Source organism: Nematolebias whitei, chromosome 4 (genome assembly GCF_014905685.2).
Source record: "Nematolebias whitei isolate Nwh7 chromosome 4, NemWhi1, whole genome shotgun sequence".
Lineage (NCBI taxonomy): Eukaryota > Metazoa > Chordata > Actinopteri > Cyprinodontiformes > Rivulidae > Nematolebias > Nematolebias whitei.
This window is the reverse complement of record NC_056501.1, coordinates 32918064-32923854: the sequence shown is the minus strand read 5'-3', so window position 1 is coordinate 32923854 and position 5791 is coordinate 32918064.

Here is a 5791-nt window from a genome sequence, read left to right as displayed (position 1 = left end):
TTGAGATCTAGAGTTATGCAGCTTTGAATGTTCACATCCAACATTGCAACATTGCATGATCAATACTAGGTTGTGACTGCTAAGGAGACAACCATCTTATAAAACCAACATCAGGGAGCCTTTTACAAACATTACCCATTAAGTAATGACCCAAACTATGTTCTCCTAAGTCAACTGATTGTAATAAAGTGTGCAATGTCATTATAAAAACTGAATCTGTGAGGTGCTGGCAGACATCTTTAACACCTCACTTACCCTGGAGACGGTTCCCACCTGCCTGAAGACTGCCACCATCATCCCAGTCCCAAAAAGCTCTACAGTGACTGGTCTGAATGACTATCGGCCAGTGGCCCTCACCCCGATAGTCGCTAAATGCTTCGAAAAACTGATCATGACTCACATCAAAACAACCATCAACATCAACGAGGACCCTCATCAGTACGCATACCGTGAGAACCGATCAACAGAGGATGCAATCTCCTCTGTGGTCCACACTGCACTCAACCACCTGGAGCAGAAAAACTCTTACGTCCGTATGCTCTTTGTGGACTTCACATCCGCCTTCAACACCATGATCCCCCAAACCCTGATGGACAAACTATCCACACTAGGACTAAGCCCCTCCATCTGCAACTGGGTACTAGACTTTTTAACAAACAGACCACAGTTAGTGAGGATCCACAACCTCTCCTCCTCCACCATAACCCTCAGCACTGGCTCTCCTCAGGGATGTGTGTTGAGCCCCCTTCTGTTTACTCTGCTCACATATGATTGTGCAGCTACCCATCCAGGCTGTCACATTGTAAAGTTTGCAGATGATACAGCGGTGGTGGGATGCATCACAAACAATGATGAGTCCAGCTACAGGCAAGAGGTGGAACACCTGGAGAGCTGGTGCAGAGAGAATAACCTTCACATCAATGTGAAGAAGACAAAGGAGATGATTGTGGACTTCAGAAGGAACAAAAACATCTACACCCCCCTGAACATAAGAGGATCTGCGGTGGAAGTGGTCTCCAGCTACAAGTACTTGGGTGTACACATGAATGACAACCTCAGCTGGAGCAACAACACCACCAGCCTGATCAAGAAAGCTCATCAGAGACTCTACTTCCTCAGACGGCTGAGGCGAGCTGGTCTGGGAAGCTCAGTCCTCACCTCCTTCTACAGGTGTGCAGTGGAGAGCATCCTGTGCTCCAGCATCAACGTGTGGCATGGAGGCTGCACAGCTGCAGAAAGAAAAGCTTTGCAGAGAGTGGTGAAGGCTGCACAGAAATCTGTTGGAATCAGTCTCCCCACCATCACAGACATCTACACCTCCAGATGCAGGAAGAGGGCCACCTGCATCATGAAGGACCCCACTCACCCAGCACACACACTTTTTGCCCCACTCCCCTCAGGAAGGAGGTTAAGGAGCATTAAGTGTAGAACCACTAGACTGAGGAACAGCTTCTACCCTGAGGCTGTTAGACTCATGAATCTCTAACTAGAATAATCACTGTGAAAAACCATATCATGTTGCTGCTGATCTGTTTCAATGTTGATGTGTTCATGCGTGCACATCTGCTCACAGACTCATGTTCATGTTTGTGGTGATGTTCAATGTTTTATGTTATGAGTGCTTAGTGTATATTTAGTTGATGTTTTTCTTAGTTCATATCTTAGATGTTATTACTGTTTTTCTTATACATTTTATTGTTGGATGTAACTGGGACCCTGTGTACATAATTTCGCTCCACCACATGTACCACATGAGGTGCGAATGACAATAAAGAAACTCTGACTCTGACTCTGACTCTGAATTCAACTGGAATTAATGAATTTATGCAGTAAAATTAGAAAATATTGCCAATGTAGCTATTGTAATTAATCTGTATCTTCTAGAGTAGAGGTAGGAATAAAAAAAAAAATTGCAAGTTATAAAAGTCTACAAATCCAGCGATAAGAATAATTTAGGTTTTTACTATCCATTTTTCATTATGCTAACACTCTCAGGTCTTATAAGAGCATATATATATATATATATATATATATATATATTTTTTTTTTTTAGATTTAATTGCTATTTAGACAAGCTAAAAATCTGAGCCTCATTCTAACATGGATTCAGGAAGAAAATCAATACTACCTAAATGACAGTACTTGATTTGTAAAAAAAATAAAACATAAATACTATGAATGGTATTTCACGGTGGCGCAACTGGTAGAGCTGCTGCCTCTCAGTGAGCAGGTCCCTAGTTCAAATCCGGTCCAAGGGCCTTTCTGGGTGGAGTTTGCATGTTCTCTCTGTGCATGCGTGGGTTTTCTCCTGGTACTCCGGTTTCCTCCCACAGACCAAAAACATGCATGTTAGGCTGATTGGTAACTTTAAATTGTCTCTAGATGTGAGTGAGAGAGTGAATGGTTGTTTGTCTCGTTTGTCTCTATGTGTCCCTGTGATGGACTGGAGGCCTGTCCAGGGTGTCCCCTGCCCCTCGCACAGTGATTGCTGGACATGGGCACCGGCGACCCCCATGACCCAAAATGGAGGAAGCAGGTAAAAGATAATGGATGGATGGATGGATGATACAATGGATAAAGGCTGATCAGTCTTACTTTGTTTTTGGACTTATTCAAAACATTTTATACCAATAATCTTGATATTCTATTTCAAAATGTGCAATATTATGGCACCAGCATTAGATTGTTTCAGTAGTTTTCTGTTTGGAAGACATCAGTCTTTTTTGTTTGTTTGTGTGTTTTTTGTAAACAACCACAAACCATCTTTCAAATCCATTAATCATGCGGTCCCTAAAGTTTTATCCTATGGCTCTACAAAATTCCTGGGAATCCTCGTTGATGTTGTTTTTCTATAGGCTGCTCACTTTTCCGAGGTTGCCAGAGCGAACAAACTTTGCACAAAAAATGTGTGTTTTTGTTTTTTTTGTATTTTACACTGGATGGCCTTCCTGTTACAACCTGAGCTCAAACCTGCAGCCTCAGGGTTACAAAGTTGACCACCGAGGTGCAGCCCTTGGAATCCTCATTGATGAATTTCTTAATTTTAAATGTTACATTAATGATCAAATAAAATGAAATATTTATTTTTTAAATTGAAATATTTTCTTCCATTATGTCCTCTTCTCACATTCTGTAAAACTTTAATTAAACATTATTTACAGGGCTGCTACATCGTATTCTGCATCACATTCCATCATATTTAAAAAACAAAATTTTAAATTTCCATAAGATACATTTGTCTTATGATGGTTTAAGTTTAATTCTGCTTGAATACTTTTTCACCACCACAATCTCCTAGGACTTACTACTGTATTTTCCACCGTACACGTCGCACTGCCCTATAAGTCGCATCAGTCCATATTTGTCCAATAAAGTTGAAAAATCCATAAATATGTTGCTTCGCCGTATACGTTGCATCTATTATGTGTCACCACTGACAGGCCGCGTTTGTTACGCGTCACTGCTGACAACCCGGAAATGTGGACCGAACCCGGAAATGTGGGCCGGTGTTGTGGCAAAAATCGATGGGCTGCCAAATTGTGGCCACGGGAGCATGCATGGGAGGACTTTAATAACAATGTAACAAGATTAACAGTTAAAAACTATTATTTGTTTGCTGGAAATTATAGTAAATGTGTGTCTCAGTCTAACGTTTGCTTAATAAATGCACTTTTATGGTCAAATTAGCTGCATGTCAAAAGCTGATGTGCGGAAGTAAACACGTGCACGCGACGAATCACTGTGAAAATTTAACAAGTACCTACAAACAATTATTTGTTTGCTCAAAATTATAGCAAAGGTGTGTCTCACTTGAACTATTCCTTAAAAAAAATCCATTTTAATGATCAAATCAGCTGAATTTCAAAAATGATTTTGCTGCCTCGGTGCTGCGAAGCATGCACACGCAGCTGGACAAGCCGCTGCATTTCTTTAAAATTTAGCAAGATCCATCCATCCATTTTCTTCCACGTATCCGGGGTCGGGTCGCTAGAGGAGCAGCTTAAGTAAGGAGGCCCAGACTTCCCTCTCCCCAGTCACTTGCTCCAGCTCCTCCGGGAGGATCCCAAGGCGTTCCCAGGCAAGCCGACAAACATAGTCCCTCCAGCGTGTCCTGGGTCTTCCTCTGGATCTCCTCCTGGTGGGACCTGTCCGGAACACCTCAGCAGGGAGGCGTCCAGGAGGCATCCTAACCAGATGCCCGAGCCACCTCAACTGGCTCCTCTCGACGTGGAGAAGCAGCAGCTCTATTCTGAGTCCCTCCCGGATGATCAAGTTTCTCACCCTATCTCTAAGGGAGAGCCCAGACACCCTGTGAAGAAAACTCAATTCGGCTGCTTGTATCCGAGATCTCATTCTTTCGGTCACAACCCAAAGCTCATGACCATAGATGAGGGTAGGAACATAGATTGACTGGAAAATTGAGAACTTCGCCATTTAACTCAGCTCTCTCTTCACCACGACAGACCGGTACAGCACCAGCTTCACTGCAGATGCCGCACCTATCCGTCTATCAATCTTTCACTCCATTTTTACCTAATTCTTGAACAAGACCCCAAGATACTTGAACTCCTCCACTTGGGGCAGGACCTCCTCCCCGACCCGGAGATGGCACTCTACACTTTTCCGGTTCAAACCCATGGCCTCGGATTTGGAGGAACCGATCCTCATCCTGGCTGCGGCATACTTGGCTGCGAACTGCTCCAGCGAAAGCTGTAGATCAATAGCTGTAGCTCAGTTTAAAAAGATAACCACCTAAAAAAAAATTGTTTGCTCGAAATTATAGGAAAGGTGTGTCTCAGTCTAACGTTTGCTTAATAAATGCACTTTAATGGTCAAAATAGCTGCATTTCGCCAGGGCGGTGCAGCTGTTTTGATAGTTCCAAGCAGCGAGCAAAATGAAGGAGGGGAGGCTTTGGCAGGCTGACTGAGTCATTAATAAATAGCTGGTGAAGATTCTTAGTCATCCAGGACATGGTCAATTCAAAAAAGTTCAAGGGAAAAAAGGCAATAAAGTATAATAAATAATGTCCAGTTGTTTTTGTTTTGAAGTTTTTTGAATTTGTCATTATAGCCACATTTACCTATTACATGATACAACAGCATGCCATACAGCTACTACTACTCTGCTGCCATCAAGTGGCTGAAAGTGGTAATGCTCAATTATGTTTTTTCAGTCAGAATGAATGAAAACGGTCATCCATCCATCCATTATCTTTACCCGCTTGTTCCATTTTGGGTCATGGGGGTCACCGGTGCCCATGTCCAGCAATCACTGTGCGAGGGGCGGGGTACACCCTGGACAGGTCTCCAGTCCATCACAGGGCCACATAGAGACAAACAAGACAAACAACCATTCACTGTCTCACTCACACCTAGGGACAATTTAGAGTTACCAATCAGCCTAACATGCATGTGTTTTTTTTTTGGTCTGTGGGAGGAAACCGGAGCACCCTGAGAGAACCCACGCATGCACAGAGAGAACATGCAAACTCCACCCAGAAAGGCCCCCGGACCGGAATTTGAACCAGGGTAACCTGCTCACTGAGAGGGAGCAGTTCTACCAACTTCACCACCGTGCTAAGAAAACTAACTTATTTACAAAAATGAAATAAACAGCTGATGATTCAGCAAAATAATCACTAAGTAAATACACACTGGAATACATGGAAGGAAGGAACATGAACGGCTCTCAACTTAATGCCAGGACGAGAAACTGAAGATAAGAGACTTAATATAACAGGACACAAACGAGTAAGAAATGACGAACACCTGGGGAGACAATGAGGATCAG